Source organism: Haliotis rubra, unplaced genomic scaffold (assembly GCF_003918875.1).
Source record: "Haliotis rubra isolate DU_JTF1 unplaced genomic scaffold, ASM391887v1 Scf100, whole genome shotgun sequence".
NCBI lineage: Eukaryota > Metazoa > Mollusca > Gastropoda > Lepetellida > Haliotidae > Haliotis > Haliotis rubra.
This window is the reverse complement of record NW_025764893.1, coordinates 1,529,448-1,551,757: the sequence shown is the minus strand read 5'-3', so window position 1 is coordinate 1,551,757 and position 22,310 is coordinate 1,529,448.

The window sequence follows — 22,310 nt, the reverse complement described above, 5'->3', positions numbered from 1 at the left end:
AACCCAGTCATATTGATTTCAGCAAAATAGTGTTACCGCCACACAGTTACATTGTCACTATGTACATTATCACTGTTCCTTTGTTATTTATATTGCTACTAAACTATACATAGTGAGGTGAGGTGAAATTGGGTTTAATGTCGTGCTTGAGAATATTTCGCTCATATGACGACGTGCATGCGTGTGTATGTGTATGTGCGGCTGCTTGTACTAGCCCAGACTGAAGCTGGGTTTATAGTTCTAGCCCACTGAGATATCATGCCGAAGTGAAGCATGAATACCCCACTCAGACACATTATACTGACTCCGAGCCGACCAGTCCTTGTTGTACCCATTAATGCCGAGTGCCAGGCAGGGACCAACAAGTACCATATTTTAACGTCTTTTGGTATGACGCGGTCGGGGATCGAACACGCGACCTTCCACTCTCCGGGCGGACGCTCTAACCACATAGTTAAATTGCTAATCTAGATAGTTTTCAAGCTAATAAGTTACATATTTTCATTGTTGCTAAGCTGCACAGTTTCATTTTGTTGCTAGGCTACACAGTTACTTAAGCTTTGATACTAAGTTACATAGTTACACTGCTAAGTTACATAATTACATTGTTACCAAGCTACATAGTTTCACTACTAGGTTACATAGTTGCATAGGTAGCGGAATTTTGAAAGAACACTCATATTCTCGTATGTGTTTCATTGTGTGTACAACATAAAGCTGATTTGATACCTATTTTTACAGGAAGCATTGCACGCATGCCAATTGTGAAATCAAGATTCCTAGTACTCCGAAACACCCTATAAAGGAATGTGTTACCTCTGTGTTTATGTTACGTCAAACACTTGACACCTGGTGTTCGCAAACTATGACACACTGAGTCACAATGGTGAGTCGTTTAGCTGCCAATATGCCAACCAACATAGAAGAGCTCCTTTTACTCTCCACCATTGCTATCTTGGTACAGTCCAGCTGTGTGTCTCAGTCATCCAAGTCCATCTATCATAGCTCATCTTAACTGGGATGTTGGAGAGATGCTTTAAGTGAGACACACAAGATGATGCCCCGCGTTACATGCAACTGTCTCTGGTGTTCTTTTACAGTTCCTGGCACTGCGTCCATATGTGACGAGGAGGGAAATGTTAGGCGCATCGTTGCACTAATGATGTTATGTCTCATTCTGGAATAAATGAAGTTCTTTTTTTCTGACGATGGTGCGGTCGTTCTTCCTGGTTCCGGGGATGCCAGATTCAAAAGATACGGGGTAGTCATTTAATTTACATGTCATGCCGCGGATTTCCCACGGGGGTCTATAGATAGAACTGTCAAGTTGATGTTAGGGTAATATGTCTTTGTATTCGTTATATGCACTTTCAGAATATATCCTTTGTGTGTGTCATGCAGTGCGTATGGCACGTGTCCTTTATGAGTGCTTAACAGTAATTATGGAAAATGACGTTTTGCTTGTTACATGCAGCTTTAGAATATATATTTATTTTGTTATCTCTGGCAATATTTGGGGAGTATATCTGTATATTGCGGCAGTAATTGTTAGAGTTACAAAGAAATTGGTGCGGTGGGGTAGCCTAGTGGTTAAAGCGATCGTTCGTAACGCCGAAGACCTGGGTTAGATGGGTACAATGTGTGAAGCCCATTTCTGGTGTCCCCCGCCGTGATATTGTTGTAACATTGTTAAAAGCGGCGTAAAACTAAACTCACTCACTCAAAAAGTAATTATGGAAACCGCCGAAATATTGCTTTATATTGACTTGGTTGATACATGTCAGTCCCATTTGCGTAGATCAATGCTCATGATGTTGATCACTGGATTGTCTGTTCCAGGCTCGATTATTTACAGATCGCCGCCATATAGCTGGAATATTGTCGAGTGCAGTGTTAAGCAACAAACAAACAATAATTTAGACAGCGCGTCGAAGCTCCGTTTTATAAAACCCTAAATGTATAAAACATATCGTTGTATAACATCAACCAGTAAATTCAGCATGTACAACAACGCTGTGCTGTATCAACAGCTTGGTCATGTGATCAGTTGCACAACACGTGTACGAACACGTGTACCAAGTAAACTATGTCTGTCGGGGGAAATTGACAAGCTCACGCACCACCTGACAGGATTACCTGTAATTGACAAATAGTTTGAAATTAATCCGACGACCCCTGTCTGGTTCATCTGGGTTATTCCGTGCACCTGCCACCTCGGTGTGGAATATTGCATGTGTGTGATGTATTACCTAAATTACACTGACATGCAGATTTACATCGGTATTACCCCGTATCAAGTGCGTACATAACACTTCACCAGTATTCTTCTGAGATGTGTTTAACCGTATTGTACCGACACTGAAATGTGTAGCATTGAAATGTACATCGATTGATTGTGTTTTATGCTGAAATGTACATCGCTCGACTGTATATTCAAAGTGAAATGTACATCGCTCGACTGTGTATTATAACAAAGTGTACATCGCTCGATTGTGTATTATAACAAAATGTACACAACTCGATTGTGTATTATAGTGAAATGTACATCACCTGAGTGTGTAGTATCCTGAAATGTACATCACCTGAGTGTGTAGTATCCTGAAATGTACATTACCCGAGATGGGCGGCAAATGACCTTCTTGGTCGAATCCCCCATTTCACGCAATCAATTCGAATTCCTGACAGTTTGGTCGGAAATTCTTCTCAAACCAGCGATGCGTTGTTCAGTCTACACGGCTGTGGCGAGTCGATGACGCAAGTGAGTAACATGAATGTAGCGTCCTAGGCCCCGTTTCACAAAGCTGTCGTAACGCTACGACTGTCGTAAGTCTATTTAAGAAATACAGTTCGCTCTACCACCATATATAGTGTAATAAAACTTTTGCCCTGAACTATTATAGTTAAAGAACGAGGACGCTTGCGTCTTAACGTAAACCATATGGGGCAATATGAACGTTGCATTTCTACTACCAGCGTAAGTTTAGATCAGTACATCCAGAGGAAGTTGAGTAGTCAAGCGACATTCCACAATTGCATTGTGGGAATGTAAACATTACAAACGTTACCGTGTCGCTGAAAACTTGCGAGTCGAATTGAGACATTTAAAACGTCAGAAAACATAAACGTAATGTTTCCAACAGTGATGTTAGGTGAGTGAAGCAACTGCAAACCAAGAAACGGGATGCAACGCAGTAGTTTACTGTAGGAGGCTGTACGAGGCGATGACAACTGACATGCATCGTGACGTCGCTTACACTGTGACGTAATGTAAAATGGTTCGATTACGAGGGGGCACACTAGAATGGCGCAGTGACGGGATAACGTCATTCAATTGTTGGGTCATCAAAAAACTATACCTTTATTGTCTGATAATGTATTTTTTTTTCGATTGTTCTAAGCGCTAAGCATCTTAGAAGTTACAGTATACGGAGCACGACAGTCTGTCGTAAGTCTATGTTACAGTATACGGAGCACGACAGTCATGGCGCTGCGATAGCTTTGTGAAACGGGGCCTTGGGCTTGGGTGGTAACTCTCGGACGGCCGCTCTCGGGCAATCTTCTGCGGAAATGGTCTGCAGGGAACGTTCCCAAGGGCGAGATATGGTGCCCTGATGAACGTTGAAATGTCGGGCAACTGCAGACTGCGACTCCCCAGCTTCAAGGCGGCCCATGGCGATGTTTCGATTAGCGGCACTCAGTCGTGACATGATGATTTCCTCTTTTCCAGGCAAAAGCGAATGGCAGAATTTTTAAAGTGATCGATATCGCATGCTTTTCCGCTTACTTGCTTTGCTTTGCATGTTTGCTTTGGTGACGTTTTGGTGAATATTTCTTCAAACGCTTCTAAAAGAAGGGATAAAGTTAAAATTGCTGCGTTTTGGTGCTGAAGCTGTTTACAATCACACAAAGATGACGTTTGGGAAAGAAATAATATATTTGTATCAATTTTGCCGCAGTTACACGAGTCCAATATTCTAAAATCATTGATGCGTTTCTTTGGTTTTTTTTAAAAAGAGTGTATTATTGTGTACACCACTGACATCTGAAGGTAATATGACGATCTATAAGGAGTGGTAATACACGTAGTCGAGCAAGGAGATGAGCTGCATGTGGACGATTTCAAGTCGTCTCACCTGAAACTCGTTCTGCAGTTCCTTATCAAAGGTTGGAACAATCGGATTCACTGTTTAAGTTCGATTTCGTCGAGTCTGGGATATGGGACGCGCTGAACGGGGTCGATCGTCAACATTTCCGCACACAGTCTGTGAAATACGGAACGCGTTGGTCAATACATGCAGACTTCTGACAGTTTCCAGCATACCGACAGCCCGTAGACGTTCGAATTACTCTAATCTGTGTTATAATGGCACATATATTTCGTGAATCTGCATGATATTGACATATATATGCCTGACTCTGCATTACGTTGACATGACATTGTATATTCCACGAATCTGTATTGTATAAAAATAAAAATTATATTATGTAACCGGACAATTTGTCATACTATGTGTTTTACACGAATCGGCATCATGTTGCCATATATAATTATTGTATATTAGTTGCATCTGTACCATGCATATAGGGCCTGTAAGTCTCGCGAGGCGCTACTTCCGGTACAAAGCTGGTTCCCGGCTCCCTTTGCGCGCGCCAGTTTGCGATATGCGAGACGAGGTACTTTCGGTACCAAATTGCCGGTGACCAGCGTATATTCAAGAACCAGTTCTGGTTCTTATTTGCGCGAACGCCTAATATGATTTTACTTGACCGGACCAAGTGTACAACCATGCTTGGCTGTCACAGTTTTTGACAGTCGTAATAGTTGGCTAATTTGGGGATGGTTAGATCGGAAATGTGTTATTCCTGCAAGGATTATGGGAGCTTTACTGTCAACTGACAACCATGAGACCATTCGAAAAGGTATGAAACGTTGTTTGTCACCGGAAGTAATAAGGTCTCGCGACCTCCTGCCGTGACCAACTTACGGGCCCTATTACTCCGAAAATACAAACAGATGGTACATAAAACTATGCAGTGGCGAAACAGCAATCAGATTTGAGGGAACGTGTTTTATAGCTGATCAAAATTTTTTTAGGTTCTCTTTCCATAATTCTCAGTAGAGTACAGAATCGCAACACAGAGTTGCGTCCCTTTGAACCTAAGGGCCAGGGCCCCGTTTCACAAAGCTCTCGTAAGCCTAAGATCTCGTTACTTTTCTCGTAGCATTCGTACTCCTATGTTACAGTAATGGAGGTACGAATGCTACGAGAAAGGTTACGCCATCTTAGGCTTACGAGAGCTTTGTGAAACTGGGCCCAGGAACCTAAGGTCGTGGTTCCGAATCCGGTTGACCCTGACTATTTTAGTATGTTTGTTTACCATAATCGTCTAAAAAGTATAAGACCTTCTTCTTTGCGGCTTTCTAGTCCAGCTGCAACACTGTACTGAAAGATAAAGCTGTGGAAGTAGAGTAACTTTATCCTTAAGTCATTAAATGCAAGCTATCTGGCCAGAGCATATAACCACGCGTGTCTTTCATAAATACAGCCTGTTCCTATTATTCATAAAATATAGAAATTATGATTTAAAATGATACCTCTTGCGCAATAGAGGCGTGCAAGTCTAACGGCTTCCCTCCATTACTAAATTGACACGCCGGGATATAACTGAAATACTGTCCAGAACGGAGTTAAATCAACGTCACTCAGTCTGACGCGACGTCGCGTGACGTAGATAACGCTGCTCACAAAAAAAGTTTATTTGTGTTTCACAAGACTGAAGTTTAGTCCCTGCGATGAAATTACTTCAACATTTCATTTCTAATTTCTTAAAGTGCCTTGTAATACGGGGAAAGGGTAAAAATGGATGATTATCCGGTCCAAACATGATTATGTACATGTCGCCATCGTACAGCTGTTAGGTTGTGAAATACACAATGCCATTTAGAAAGTGGTCAAATGTAACATATGGTATATTTGGGATTACACTTTCTTAGTAAAGTACAGATTTTAGTACTTTTGTTGGGTTGGGTCCCATCCGGGAATCGAACCCACACCCTCAGAGTTAGGCGCCTAATCGCCAGCACACAAGGTCAGACGCCTAGACCGCTCAGCCACCGCGGCTTCCCCAAAATTTGAAGTCGGACAACTGGTAGTCTAGACCGCGGACCTTGTGTACCCCTCTGATAAGTGTTGATTGGCACGGCTTCCATGGCCGAAAGCTATGAAATACATATTGCCATTTAGAAAGCGGTCTAGGCGTCTCTGGTGCCTGACTCTGAGGGTGTGGGTTCGAATCCCGGATGGGACCCAACCCAACAAAAGTACCAGAATCTGTACTTTACTAAGAAAGTGTAATCCCAAATGTAACATATGTTACAGCTGTTACGTTGCTTATATCATGCAAAATTCACAGATGAAAAACCTTACAAAATTTACCTTTCATCAAATCCTAGAGTGAAAGGTTCACATGCCATGCTGCATTTTAACTGAAACCAAATTAAACTATTGAAAGGAAATTATTATTTTAAGTAAACAAAATAAATACTGTTCTCCGTACAATAACAAAACCCTCCTTTGTTTGCAACAAAACTTCTGGGACAAGGACAGAACATGGTAATATGTCAGACTATGTGGCTTGACACCGTCAGTTAGCGATGTCACTTTGGTGCAGACTATTACCAAAAACACTCAAGAGAGGAAGAAATTCGTTTTGGAAACTTAAATCTTATTTCTCCTGTAGTTTGGAAGAGTACCGGGAAGCTATTAACATTAGCGCACGATACATACTTCTGTTATCTCGACTGTGCACGTTTCGCTGTTCAATTAGCCGTGTTTCTTGGATCCGCCTTCTTACTGGAATGGGTTTCTGTATTTGAAACTCTTCTGGGGGAACGCTCTAATTTGAACATGGTGCTTTTTCAAACACGACACCGAGCAGAAGTAAAATAAACTTTTGTTTTTCTAGGATCAACTGGGTTCATTGTTTTCTTGTCAATTATTGCTTCCTCTTTGAAATCAGAAAAAAAGAAATATTTAAAAACATAACATTTTTTTGTCAACGCCCGAGGCACAGTGCAAATCAAATGACAAGTTAACCATAATGCGCTTAACAGCCGGCAGGTGTCGCTTTCCTTGCAGTCACAGCGCGTGCTATCAAGTCACGTGATATTTCTCGTGGGCGCAGCGCGAGACAAAACGTGCAAGTCGAGCAATAGCTCGTGAAACATTAACGATGACGCGTGCAGATCAAAGAGCAAAGGGACTTCCGCTTCGCGTAGATGTGTGTTAAGTTAATGAACTTTTAATTGCTCACTTGACTAATACTTAAACGGATGACAGAACGTTTGAGTGATTATGAAGAATTATAACCCTTACAATAACAAATGGAGCATTTTGGATTGAGTGATGTGGGGAATTTTACGTTACCGACTCCCAGTGCTTGCGCTTTCCCATCACAAAATGTTGTCAGTTTATCGCGTTGAAATACAGAGGTTAAACCGAGTGAAATCGTTTAAATTTAGAAGAACGCAGTTTTAATGAATAGCGGGCAGGATGGCACTGCTAAATTTGCTAACGACGGGTAAAGTAAACATATATGATGTCATTAATTACTAGTTTTCTTCTGTAAACAGCTTAACTAATAGAATGGCGGGGGAAGGAAGTTCACAGTGCCCTGCTAAATATGAAAACAGGGACACTCACAGCATATTAACTTTGCTCTGTAAACAGGATATGCTCTAAAAGTTTTTAAAGTTTGAACTGTTTATCTGAGCTTACTTTTTAAAGGTCTGGAAGTAAGATTTGAGAGTAAACGTTTGTGGATGGGAAGTTGAAGTTGTGATCTTGTGGAATGGTGAACTAAAATAGATTTGGATGTACGTTAAATTTATGATTACACTTTCTCAGTAAAGTACAGATTCTGGTATTTGGGGGTTGAGAACCATCCGGGATTCGAAGCGACATTTTAAGCGTTAGGTACCTAATCGCCGGCGCCACAAAGTCAGCGATCTAACTCACTCAGCCAGCGCGACCATTTATTCTGAACATGTAGACCCTATAGTTATGTAAAATATACTCTTCAGAAAAAGTAGGGGAAACTGAACTTTCAATTTGGATAGGAAGTATAAGCATTAACAAACATTCATTATTATCATATCAACTGACTCCCATGTATCTCCCATATAGCTATGTACAATATACTCTTCAGCAAAAGGTAGGGGAAACTGAACTTCAATTTGGATAGGAAGTATAAGCATTAACAAACATTCATTATCATATCAACTGACTCCAATGTATCTCCCAATTCTTTCAATCGTAAATTAAAAATGAAGTGCCCTTCTCTTTTTTAAAGAGTATATAAAATATAACATTTCTACCAGGGAACCCATGAGTGTCTAAGGCACATTCGAGTCTTATAATTTCATAGCTGAAAAGAGGATGGTTATGGCTGAATAGGAGGAGAGGTGAAATTGGGTTTAGCGTCGTGCTTGAGAATATTTCGCTCATATAACGACGTGCATGGGTGTGTATGTGTAAGTGCGGCTGCTTGTACTAGCCCAGACTGAAGCTGGTTTTATAGTGCTAGCTCACTGAGATACCATGCCGCAGTGAAGCATGAATACCCCACTCAGACACAGTATACTGACTCCGAGCCGACCAGTCCTCGTTGTACCCATTAATGCCGAGCGCCAGGCAGGGACCAACAAGTACCATATTTTAACGTCTTTTGGTATGACGCGGTCGGGGATCGAACCCGCGACCTTCCGCTCTCCGGGCGGACGCTCTAACCACTACACCACGGCGGCGGTCGGTCGAAGAGGAAAGTGAATGAGTTGATTTTTACGCGGCTTTCAGCAACATCACGGCAGATGACACCGGTAATGGGCTTCACACATTGTACCCATGTGGGAATCGAACCCGGATTTCCAGCGTGACGAGCGAATCCCTTAACCATTAGGCTACCCACAGCCCCGATGCGGCTAAGTAGGATGGTGAAGTATGATGAGAGTGGATTGAATGACGTTCTTGAGGCTCTCAGAGAGACAAGAAGGAAGGATATCACTCAGAATAATGCTTCGTATCTGAATATATGTTATTTGATAGAAAGAAACAATTCGTTTTAAATTGAAAAGGAGCCCCGGTGAGATAGGAGATTCAGAACTTGAACCTGAGAAAATCTAGACTTGCTTCAGCATTGCGGAAAGGGCTGCCAGAAGGGCAGATTATGCGGTTCAGGGACTAGCTATTACCCTACACCGCAAATGTGTTTATCGTGTTCTACAGTGATATTACGAATACTGTATTCGGTTATACAGAGACGTGTACGATCTCTAGACAATGGGGACGGTAGGTTAGCCTAGTGGTTAAAGTGTCCGCTCGTCACGCCGAAAACCCGGGTTCGATTCCCCACATGGGTACAATGTGTGAAGCCCATTTGTGGTGTCCCCCGCCGTGATACTGCTGGAATATTGCTAACAGCGGCGTAAAACCATACTCATACACTTAACACAACGGGCTCGACTGCAAAAGGTAACTGGTCCTGAAAATGAAGAGTGGTCAGTGGTCAATCTAGAGCGTCCAAAATTTTGTACACTTGTTTGCACAACATAGTTTTTTAATATAATTATTGTTTTCGTGGGAAAGTATAAAACAATAATCAAAGTGCAACATTACAATGATAAAGCTGCACTCTCCTGTATATTGTCGAGCCCTCCTTGTTATACCATAAGGGTGACCTCCATCTGCAACGTCACTGATGATGATGTCGTCATATACTGGAGCGATGACGTCACCAGATTGGTCTCACTCTGTTGTTACTGTCACATTTCCTCGTGTGTTGTTTATTCATAGATCTAAAATGAGTGATTCGGTGGAAACATGTTGGATGAATTCAGTCATAATAGAACTGTTACGACAGTGTCACAGTTTTTGGTCACTCTGGATAATAAGTCCAAACTTTCCCGATCGGTTCCAGAATAAAATTGCACTCTTCGAACATGACCTCTATAACTATATATTAATTACGAAGCCGTTACTGTGTGTTCTTTACATAATAAAGCGTACAACTTTATGGATAACAACTTTTTGGCCATTGCATAGAATGACTTTTCGGTGTAGATTATCACTCTTTGATAACGGTGTAAGAATGCTTAGTCTCTGAATATATATAACTTTAATAGTAACAAATATGCCCATGAAAATTGAAAAGGAGCGCCAGGGAGACCAGAGATTCAGAAGAATAAAACCTGAGGAAATCTAGACTTGCTTTATTTAGGGCTTTAGCACTGCAGAGAGAGCTTGGCAGTAAGGAAAATAATGTGGTTCAGGGACTGTGAGACAGACTACGTCGCTCTATGCAATAAACAAGAAGTTGTTATCCATAAAGTCGTAAGCTTTATTATTCAATTAAGTTCTAGAATACCGATAAAATAATGAGATCTTTACGTTTTCATTTTCAATACAGTATAATACACGAATCAAGAACACAATCGCAGTCAGGATTAGATACTTTGGGGAGATAGAGAGCAACTTATACTCAGCACAATGTCGGGTATTCCTGCAACTTTAACGAGAAAGACAACAATCTGCTCGAGGTTTTACACTCAATAAACCAATCCTAAATGATTTAATCCGCCCGGTTTGTGTTACTGCTTTTCAAATATAATTGCCAAATCGGTTATGTGTGATTGCGCGAACCTAATTTATCGTCTAAACACTGGACAAAGTACAAGATTTCATCTCGGCGTAAAGTGACACCAGTACGTGAAATGGTCCTTCTAGAGTTACCTACTTTTGTTGTGTCTTGCCGATAGAGGGCAGCAGGTGCACCAATACCACTGTCAACAAATCTCTTCCCCCCGACAGGAAAATAGTCCCGACTTGAGTCCTTGGATCCGGAAATTTGATCCGAACAATCAATCGTGTGTGTGAACAGAAAGTTGACCTCGAATTATCCCATGACACGGAACCCTTAGTCTAGGAGATTTGGCAATAATACAACAGCGCATTCTACAGCTACAACCAGTTTTAGTTTGCTGTTATAGATGGTTGGTTTTGTTTGTATATAACGTGAAAGCCCAATGGTTAAGGGTGCAGGGAATCGCTGTTTGTAGTTAACTCCCTTAGCTGCAAGGATCCTCTTGGTTTCGGGTTAAGATTCTATGTTTGACCCGATTGTGATATTTGGTATTTCAGCACCATACTTCTATCTATTGATGTAAACATCTTCAACCTACGTCATCTCAGTATTTCCATCTTACATAAATGCACGACGTCCATTTCATGCGAAGTCGCTGGAATATTCAAATTTGCTAAAAATGGCGTAACTCCACACTCACTCACTTCTAATAACTTAACTTAAGAAAGTCGAGAACACGGTAAGGTTGGAATAGTACAACGGATTATATATAACGGATTTCCATTTATGTATGTATGTATGTATGTATGTATGTATGTATGTATGTATGTATGTATGTATGTATGTATGTATGTATGTATGTATGTATGTATGTATGTATGGATGGATGGATGGATGGATGGATGCATGCATGCATGTATGTGTGCATGTATCTGCATTCTCTCTCTCTCTCTCTCTCTCTCTCTCTCTCTCTCTCTCTCTCTCTCTCTCTCTCTCTCTCACTCTCAGCAACCCATACTTTACATAAATTATGTCATCGTATCCCAATTGCGTACATCGATTCTTATGATGTTGATCATTGCGTTGTCTGGACCAGACTCAGTTTCAACAAACCTCCGCATATAGTTGGAATATTCCTGAGTGCGGCTTCAAACAGCAAACAAACCCCATACATACTCCAGCCTCTTTTCCAACACCCACTCCCCCATAAGACATTACAGCCTGCTCACTAAGTAATGATCTTAATACATCCTAGGCAAATCGATTATCCGTGGTTTTTTTAAACCAAAATTTGAATATGAATAGCAAAATCAGTATCCGGATGGAATTGAATGCCTGCATTTGTTCGTCTGAATGTCAAACCCACTACCACCAGACTGACAGACTATTGGAGACAGTTGATGCTGATTCTGTGCAAGGTATGATGTACGATACACTTCCAGCTCATCCAACACATCAGAGGAACTAAGTGGAGGTGAGTATAGTTTTACGCCGCTTTTAGCAATATTCCAGAAATATCACGGCGGGGGACACTAGAAACGGGCTTCACACATTGTACCCATGTGGGGAATCGAACTCCGGTCTTCGGTGTGACGAGCAAACACTTTAACCTCTAGGTTACCGCCCCTCGAAGGAACTAAAATTAATCAAGAGCGGTTGTCTGATTAATATCCAACATATCTAGAACTCTCGAGAATGTATATTTGTTTTCCACTGAGCACACTTACCATACCAACCCACCCGACAACATACAGCTCCACCCTGCACCCCACGTGATAGGATATCGATGATGTGTGCGTCGAGATCCACTTTTGCTGCACTGGGTGAAGCGCTGCTAGAGGAGTGAAACCGACTACATCCCGTCACCATAGGGCTAGACTAATGCTTAGTCTCTGAATATATATAATTTTGATAGTAACAAATAAGCCCATTCAAATTGAAAAGGAGCCCTAGGGAGACCAGAGATTCAGAACCTGGAACCTGAATCTGAGGAAATCTAGACTTGCTTTATTTAGGGCTTTAGCACTGCAGAAAGGACTTGGCAGTAGGGAAAATAAATTGGTTCAGGGACTGTGAGACAGACTACCATAGGCCTATAAGTCTCGCGAGGCGGTACCTCCGGTACTAAGCTGGTTCCCGGCTCCCTTTGCGCGCGCAAACTTGCGATATGCGAGACGGGGTCCAGTTTACTTCTGGTACCAGATTTCCGGTGACAAGTGTATATTCAAGAACCAGCTCTGATTCCAAATTGCGCTACCGCCGAATATGACTTTACTAGACCGGACCAAGTGTACGTTGTATGTCACCGGTCTCGCGAAGTGCCGTGACCTACTTACAGGCCCTATTGGTAGACTTATACACTGCATGTCCCGTCGAGTGAATGAATGTTCGACAAATCTTGGCGTATTTTACACCGACTGGTCATAAAGAGCAGTTATGCAATTTCCACACTTAACGTATTGCCTGTCGTCCTTCAGGATCGTTGACTGACTGACTGACTGAGTTTGGTTTTACGCCGCTTTTAGCAATATTCCAGCAACATTACGGTGGCAGACACCAGAAATGGGCTTCACACATTGTACCCATGTGGGGATTCGAACCCGGGTCTTCGGCGTGACGAGCCAACGCTTTAACCACTAGGCTACCCCACCGCCCCACCAGGATCGTTGACGATCACAACATCTACTGTCATACATCAGTACTGGCTGGGCTTTATTGTCATTATTATCCAACATTTATTAGTGAAAAGCAATGTCACTTACATTGTTGCAAAATTATAATTTTACTTTAAGTGCATTTTAGTTTTCCACATGACACAGATGGTTCGTAAATAAATCAATGAAAGAAGCAGATTGTCTGTCATTCCTTTTTGATACCAATCATTGAGCAAATACACAGCGTTTTGAGGAGTGTTTTGAAACAATATCGTCTTTGTTCTTTTATTGACATTTAATATTTCTTCGTGTTGTTGGAATGTCAAAGAGTCTGTCTAGCCGGGAAATGACATGAACTGATGATGGATGCTTTTGCTCTCAATATTGCCTCTATTTTTCCCGAATCAATTTGCCTAATTTGTGTCATTGCCATGAAGTATGACATTCAGAGAAATGTCAATTACAAGCTTTTGTTCCACAGATATACACAATGAGTTATTAGTGTGGGTCAGTACAGTACAGAGCGAGAGCCGAGGCAGCAGTAAATGAGAACTAAAGAATTTTGTGAACATTTTTGTAGACTGATTAAAGGGTGTATGGAAGTCAGTCAACCTAGTCAAATTTAGAGAATGCCAATAGGCAGCGAAGGTTTCGTGGTTCGATTACATGGCCGCCATGTTACCCTCTCTCTGTCTGTAAGCATTAAAGGGGTAAACCTGGGATCGGTCGGCTTGAACTCAGTATGTTTGAACCGCAATAGTTAATCCCAATATCGGCGTGAGGTCACCCTACGACACGGACAGAAGGACAGCTGGACACATGACAGAGTTTAGAACCATTAACCGGTTCACTACTTGGTCGTTCTATATTTCTCTATTACTTGTGCGTTCTCCAACATAACTGTTCTATAAACTATCCACTACTCCACCGTCCGATACTATACTTCTTTGTCTACCACTCGGTCGTTTATCACACCATTCTTTGGCTATTGTTTGTTACTATCTAGCAGTCAGAAGTTCCATACACCTTCTATACTCTATTCCTACGCTAGGTACTAATCAGCCTTTCTATACACCATAACACTCTATCCAATACTGGACAGATCTATACAGCATCTACTACTCAGTTTTCTATACACTATCTGCTACTCGGCAGTTCTATGTACTATCTACTATTTGACCGTTCTATACACTATCTGCTACTCGTCAGTTCTACATACTGTCTACTATTTGACCGTTCTATACACTATCTGCTACTCGGCAGTTATATATACTGTCTACTATTTGACCGTTCTATACACTATCTGCTACTCGGCAGTTCTATATACTATCTACAATTTGACCGTTCTATACAACACCTGGTACTAGGCAGTTCTATATACTATCTACTATTTGACCGTTCTATACAACACCTGGTACTCGGCAGTTCTATATACTATCTACTATATGACCGTTCTATACACTATCTGCTACTCGTCAGTTCTACATACTGTCTACTATTTGACCGTTCTATACACTATCTGCTACTCGGCAGTTATATATACTGTCTACTATTTGACCGTTCTATACACTATCTGCTATTTGACCGTTCTATATACTATCTACTATTTGACCTTTCTATACACTATATGCTACTCGACAGGTCACTATACTATCTACTATTTGACCGTTCTATACAACACCTGGTACTAGGCAGTTCTATATGCTATCTACTATTTGACCGTTCTATACACTATCTGCTACTCGTCAGTTCTATATACTATCTACTATTCGACCTTTCTATACACTATCTGCTACCCAGCAGTTCTATACACTATCTACTATTTGACCGTTCTATACACTATCTTCTACTCGACAGTTCTATACACTATCTACTATTCGACCATTCTATACACTCTCTGCTACTCGGCAGTTCTATACACTATCTACTGTTTGACCGTTCTATACAACACCTGGTACTCGGCAGTTCTATATAATATCTACTATTTGACCGTTTTGTACACTATCTGCTACTCGGCAGTTCTATATACCATCTACTGTTTGTCCATTCTATACACTATCTGCTACTCGGCAGTTCTATGTACTATCTACTATTTGACCGTTCTGTACACTATCTGCTACTCGGCAGTTCTATATACTATCTACTATTTGACCGTTTTGTACACTATCTGCTATTCGGCAGTTCTATATACCATCTACTGTTTGTCCGTTCTATACACTATCTGCTACTCGGCAGTTCTATGTACTATCTACTATTTGACCGTTCTGTACACTATCTGCTACTCGGCAGTTCTATATACTATCTACTATTTGACCGTTCTATACACTATCTGCTACTCGGCAGTTATATACCCAATTTGTGACATTGCAGTGCTATATACCATCTGCTATTTGTCCGTTCTATACTCTTTCCATCTACGCGGCAGTTCTGTACACTATCTACTATTTAGCACTTTTATACAATGTCTAATCCTCGGCCTTTCTCTACACATCAACAACTGTGCTGTTTGGTACACTATCCACCAATCAGCAGTTCTATATACTGTTAGCTACTTATCTTTTCTTCAGCCCCGGGGACGGTGGGGTAATCTAGTGGTTAAAGCGTTGGCTCGTCACGCCGAAGACCTGGGTTCGAATCCCCACATGGGTGCAATGAGTGAAGCCCATTTCTGGTGTCCCCCGCCGTGATATTGCTGGAATATTGCTAAAAGCGGCGTAAAACCAAACTCAGTCAGTCAGTCTTCAGCCTCGGTCAACGAAAAATATTCTAGGTGACGAAGTAAGACCTAATATAACGTGTTTTATCGGACCCTGTAGCAAGGAACGTAGACTCACATCACATTATCCTTCCACCTTGATGACTGTGTTCAAACTGAGCCTGAGTTTCCGTGCAGCCTGTCATCATGCGATCCACGTCGGTCTTCTCCCCACCACCTGTCAATTAACCTGACGCTCTCTCAGGTGAGATAACACACCTGAACAGGTAAAAGCTTCGACAATTACCCCATGCGATGTTTTACGGGCCTTTGACTCTGTAGAATCAGGGATTTGAACACGTAAAGTGAACCTGTGGCAATTACAGGGGGGTAGCTTGGCCGGGGTCTGTGTATTTCTCTGAGATACTTTCTTGTGTCATGGCAGTCTAGGAATGAGGTACATCTGTCCTAACTACCCCAAACTCCCGTCCCCAAATCCTCTCCCTGATCCTGAATAAACCATCAATACTACTAAAACAGTTCAAGATAAATTAACATCTCCCACCTCAACCCTCCCGCCACCTCTTAAAGTCCAAAACCTTCATCTGTGCCCGAAACGTGTCCCCCCCTCCACACACACATCCCCAGCTCCACCCCTAAAAATTCTACCACCCCCACAAATCCACCTAACCTCCATTCCGTTCCCGGTTAACACCCTCACCCCTGTCTTGCAACCATACCCTAAAACGAATACATCCAAGAAAACCCATGCCAGTCTAGAATAAGTTACAAGTCAAGATTACCAAAGTTCCAAGAAAGTCTCATGACGCCTTTTTATTATATTTTATGATTAACATTTAGGAACTTTTTTTTCTGTAAGATATGTTCATTTCAGAGAGCCTACCCCACCCTCACTCCCACCCCCATCCTCCTCAAACCTACAACCGCCCTTCCCCCAAAGGCACACTCCCCTCCCGCTATACGTATGACCTAGCACCATAACCCATCAAGGCGATGGGTCTAACTGACACGCTATCGCACAACGGTCGTAACTTAACTAGTATAAGATGTAAACGGCCATCAAACCCATTGTGTTCGGGTGTGAGTCGGAGTGATTGCCAGTATGAATATGCATACATCTGATCTGCCTGTACTAATGTACTTCTGTTTGAGAATATGTATTGTCTTCAGTACAACTGAGATGTTGACGAGGATGTGATGTTAAAGTAGTTTCCAGGAGCAGCGTGACAGGTAAGACTATCCTCAATGATAAACGGAATCTGCTTTAAGGATTTATCATAAAGTGAATGATTTCTGTGTCATGTTCCGAAGGTTTAATGTTCAATTTATACTTTACAGTTGTAAATTTCAGATAGTAGCCATGCGATATCACATCGTACATGTATAATTCTCACCAAAGGTAAGACATACGTTAAACCCTTGTATGGTTTTCGTTTGACGGATATTCTTAAATGTTACATCATTTCCTTGTATATTTGTCTTTAAAGAGTCGCCTTAATCTTAACCTTGCATGTTTGTTTTTAAACAATAGCTGTACTTCATTACAAATGTGACTTTCACAGTAACCCAAAACAATCTGTATGGGTGCCTTCATGCAGTAGTCTTACATCTTTACCTTGTAAGTGTGTCTTCAGACAGTAGTCGTACCTCGTCACCTTTGTCTTCAGACAGTGGTCTTACCTCGTCACCTTTGTCTTCAGACAGTATTCTTACCTCGTCACCTTTGTCTTCAGACAGTAGTCTTACATCTTTACCTTGTAAGTGTGTCTTCAGACAGTAGTCGTACCTCGTCACCTTTGTCTTCAGACAGAATTCTTACCTCGTCACCTTGTCTTCAGAGAGTAGTCGTACCTCGTCATCTTTGTCTTCAGACAGTAGTCTTACCTCGTCACCTTTGTCTTCAGACAGTGGTCGTACCTCGTCACTTTGTCTTCAGGCAGTAGTCTTACCTCGTCACCTTTGTCTTCAGACAGTGGTCTAACATGATTACTTAGTATGTCTGTCTTCAGACAGTAGTCTTACATGATTAATTAGTACGTCTGTCTTCAGACAGTAGTCTTACCTCGTCACCTTTGTCTTCAGACGGTAGTCTTACCTCGTCACCTTTGTCTTCAGGCAGTAGTCTTACCTCGTCACCTTTGTCTTCAGACAGTAGTCAGACGGTTGTCTTACCTCGTCACCTTTGTCTTCAGACAGTAGTCTTACCTCATCACCTTTGTCTTCAGACAGTAGTCTTACCTAGTCACCTTTGTCTTCAGACAGTAGTCTTACCTCGTCACACCTTACCTCGTCACCTTTGTCTTCAGACAGTAGTCTTACCTCGTCACCTTTGTCTTCAGACAGTAGTCTTACCTAGTCCTTTGTCTCTTCAGACAGTAGTCTTACCTAGTCACCTTTGTCTTCTAGTCTTTACCGTCACCTTTGACAGAAGTCTTAGCTCGTCACCGTGTCTTCAGAGAGTAGTCTTACCTCGTCACCTTGTCTTCAGAGAGTAGTCTTACCTCGTCACCTTGTCTTCAGAGAGTAGTCTTACCTCGTCACCTTTGTCTTCGGAGAGTAGTCTTACCTCGTCACCTTTGTCTTCAGACGGTAGTCTTACCTCGTCACCTTTGTCTTCAGGCAGTAGTCTTACCTCGTCACCTTTGTCTTCAGAGAGTAATCTTACATCTTTACCTTGGAAGTGTGCCTTCAGACAGTAGTCGTACCTCGTCACCTTTGTCTTCAGACAGTAGTCTTACCTCGTCACCTTTGTCTTCAGACAGTAGTCTTACCTCGTCACCTTTGTCTTCAGAGAGTAGTCTTACATCTTTACCTTGTGTGTCTTCAGGCAGTAGTCTTACATGATTTCTTAGTATGTCTGTCTTCAGAGAGTAGTTTTACCTCGTCACCTTTGTCTTCAGACGGTAGTCTTACCTCGTCACCTTTGTCTTCAGAGAGTAGTCTTACCTCGTCACCTTTGTCTTCAGAGAGTAGTCTTACCTCGTCACCTTGTCTTCAGAGATTAGTCTTACCTCGTCATCTTGTCTTCAGAGAGTAGTCTTACCTCGTCACCTTGTCTTCAGACAGTAGTCTTACCTCGTCACCTTGTCTTCAGAGAGTAGTCTTACCTCGTCACCTTGTCTTCAGAGAGTAGTCTTACCTCGTCACCTTGTCTTCAGACAGTAGTCTTACCTCGTCACCTTTGTCTTCAGACAGTAGTCTTACCTCGTCACCTTGTCTTCAGACAGTAGTCTTACCTCGTCACCTTGTCTTCAGACAGTAGTCTTACCTCGTCACCTTTGTCTTCAGACAGTTGTCTTACCTCGTCACCTTTGTCTTCAGAGAGTAGTCTTACCTCGTCACCTTTGTCTTCAGGCAGTAGTCTTACCTCGTCACCTTTGTCTTCAGACAGTAGTCTTACCTCGTCACCTTTGTCTTCAGAAAGTCGTCTTACATGATTAGTTAGTATGTCTGTCAGACATGAGTCTTACACCTTTACGATGTATGGCTGTCTCATATAGTAGGCGTACTTAATTATATATAGTGATTGTCCTTATACAGTAGTCTTTCTTCATTAATTTGTATCACCGTCTTCAGACAGTACGCCATGCGTTATTACCGGTAGTGCAACTTCAATAACAGAACTCACCAATAGCTGTGTACAATCCACAAGACACTTGCACCTAGTACCTGGACACTAGCCAGCATCATCACCCTCTGAAGATGACTGGCCTCTTTCACTGGACATCTGACCCTGCTTCCTGGATTCCGTCTGTGACGTCGAACCGGGTCCGATGTCGCGGCAATATTCACGACGACTACGACACCACGACGTGTCAGGCAAACAATACCACCGTGGCTTCGACTCATTTTGGTCTCATTACAGTGTAATAAGAAAATAGTTGGGTCGTCTTCACGCCGGCGAGCTGGGTTTGGCACATTTAAGCCAGCAGTTATTAGATCCCGGGTGAAGCAAGGGCAGTTCTTTCAGTGACGGCGTTGAGGGGTTTTGTGACTATAAACCCGGGAGTCCATCAATATACCCGAAATTCGATAGCCCGATCACTGTTATATTACATGGTATTTATTTGGAATCTATTTCACGCTGACTTACATTTCTAATGATACTTACCTCTCTCTCGACTAATATGTTTCTTTCATAAAGCATATGGGGCTGTGTAGTTGCCCAGTGGTTAAAGTGTTCGCTCGTCACGCCGAAGACCCGGGTTCGTTTCCCCATATGGGTACAATGTGTGAAGTCCATTTCTGGTGTACCCGCCGTGATATTGCTGGAATATTGCTAAAAGCGGCATAAAACCATACTCACTCAGTCAGTGGTTAAACATTCGCTCATCACGCCGAAGACCCGGGTTCGATTCCCACATGGGTACAATTCGTGAAGCCCATCTTCGGTGTCCCCCGCAATGATCTTGCTGGAATATTGTTACAAGCGTCTTATCCACTTATAATGCATATTTCGAATCATACTTATCTCTAGTTGAGGCACTTTTTGGGAACATTTCTGCCTCGACCAATACGAGTCGTGCATTTGGCTAATTTCGAATAATCCTTACCGCGAAATGAGTCATTTGGAATCCATTCTGATACAGACCACCTCAATATGTCCACTCTGATCCTCATGTTTCCGTCGACTGAGGTACGGTTATCACGATTTCAGCTTGTCTCGAAGTAACTGTGGCACGGGGAGTCATCTATCGTTACTGTTTGTCTCGAAGTGACTGTTTGGTCATCTTTCAGCTAACAAAGATGAATCATTGATTGAAGTTCGTTTGCTTGTTGTTTAACGCCACTCAGCAATATCCCAGCTAAATGGCGGTGGTCTGTAAATAATCGAGTCTGGACCAGACAATCCAGTGATCAACAGAATGAGCATGATGAACTTGAGCTTTAATTGAAACCTAACAACACAAGGGAATTTCTTGACATTAAAGGTAAAAATAAAACTTTTATTTTAGGCGACAGTATTTTAGTCATTAGTTATTTTCAAATCTATCGGCAAAAAATAATTTCATATGAATGACAACACTGCGGATATGTTACCTCGTTAGGATGAGAAAGCCACAATAACTCGGTGCGCCTAGTGGCTGCAAGAGTTGTATACTCCCCAGGGAGTTGAGATTGATAATGCGGTGTGCCGTTGAGATTGAGATCCAATGATCGAGGGAAAAAATACCAGCGCCTTGAGCATGCACTAGTGCGTGGATATGTGCGCTATATAAATATCCTATAATAATAATAATAAAATAATAATAATAATAATAACACGTGTTATAATCTTTGGTAGCCAAAGATTGTCCAAATAAACAGGATACCTTGAGTAGGGGCACACGGAATTAGTTTTCACAAGTGATCAATAGTTATGACAGAATGATCATCTCGATTAGTCACCGATACAAATTTCGCTGAGCGTAAGACACAAATAGCGGGGGGACATTATATGAATGGGTCACTGATAGTACGAGGCGATCGTGAAAAGGAAAAGCATTAGTCCTGTAACGATGCATCGAACTATCGATGGATTGCCATTGATGAATCTCCGATGGCATTTAATCGATGGTAGAAACGAAAAACTATCGATGCATCGATATTATGTGTGACTATCATTAGTTTAGTAATTCATTTCTGTTGATAAATGCACAGCGCAAAATAAGGACGTATCACATTCGTTCACTTTGATTTGGAGTTATCCGCCCTTGTTACCTCTAAAACAAACATGGCGGCAAACACCGCAGGCGACTTTAAGTTCGAAATTGTGAATAACAATAAGTTTAGGTTTTAACTGTTTACTTGATCTGGGTTTTAAGTTTATTGTCAGTTATTTAAAGAGACAGAAACTACTTCAACTTATCTTATTTCATATAAACTATACATTCATTTGGGAAATGACTTCAAATGAGACAATGCAAGGAGAAAACATCTATTGCAATAGTATTGAAATAGTTGGTTGCAATAGACTATCGCTATCCCAATAGTATGTCACAATAAACTATCGCTATCGTAATAGTATGTCAGTTGTTTCCTATAGTCATCGCAATAGTATGTCACAATCTCAGACTAGCGCTATCCCAATAGTATGTAACCCCATAGACTAACATAGAGTTACGATAGTCGTTTCCGCATCTATAGTCACCGGAGGTAACGGGTCCTGATCGTAATGTCTTTGGGATTGCCTATTCAGAGTTATGTTCCTTAGATGCCAGGATTTCGTTGACGTGGTTATTATGTTAATATTCGGCAGGATTATGGTCCTTGGCCTGTCTACATCATACCAGTACGCTCTTTGGTTTCACAAATGTCGTGCA